Source organism: Alosa sapidissima, chromosome 19 (assembly GCF_018492685.1).
Source record: "Alosa sapidissima isolate fAloSap1 chromosome 19, fAloSap1.pri, whole genome shotgun sequence".
Taxonomy (NCBI): Eukaryota; Metazoa; Chordata; class Actinopteri; order Clupeiformes; family Clupeidae; genus Alosa; species Alosa sapidissima.
Window position 1 is genome coordinate 5,230,421 of NC_055975.1, and position 817 is coordinate 5,231,237.

Below are 817 nucleotides of genomic sequence, written 5' to 3' on the forward strand. Positions count from 1 at the left end.
CCTGTATCTTGCTCGTTTTTCTCCTCCTCTGTCATTTTCTTCTTTCTGTTTTCGGCATCAGAGGGATACGTCCTTTTTTGTGACTTGTCTTAACATTACCGTCTCTTCCGATTTTTGAACTTGATGCAGTGTCTGCACGAATTGTCTATGCACCCGAGGTGTCTACTTTATGCGCATGACTCAAAGGCTGGCAGACACAGTAGCAGTAGGCAGGTATATTGATCATGAAATCAGAATTTTCTTGTTTTGAATTATTAATGGTTTCATTTATTCATTCATTGATGTCACTTGTTTATACGATGTTTACGTTGTTTATTATGTTAAAAAAAAGAAGAAACTCGATTGGGGGCCCCCAAGCAGCCGCTTAGTTCGCTTATGCCCGGCCCTGGATGCGTATCTATTTGCCATGTACTGTATTCCAAGCATTGTCTATGTAAATGTATGTCTAAATGTTCTGCTTTGGCAATGCAAAAATATTTGTCATGCTAATAAAGCTCACTTGAATTGAATTGACAGAAAGAGAGAGGCTAAAAGATAGAGAGACATAAAGAGAGGCAGAAAGAGTTTGGGGCAGAAAGAGAGAGAGAGACAGAAAGGGAGAGAGACAGAGAGAGGTTGAAAGAGAGAGAGACAGAAAGAGCGAGGCAGAAAGACAGGTCGAAAGTGAGAAGCTGGAGGGTGAGAGAAAGAGAAAAGTGCCAAAAGCAGGCCAACCTGCATGCCTGGCACTGCTGCTCCTTATGCGGCAAAGATTACGATACTATCAAGTGGTAAGTGAGGGAGGAGGGTTGGTTTTAAAGGCCCCAAAACCACCAGC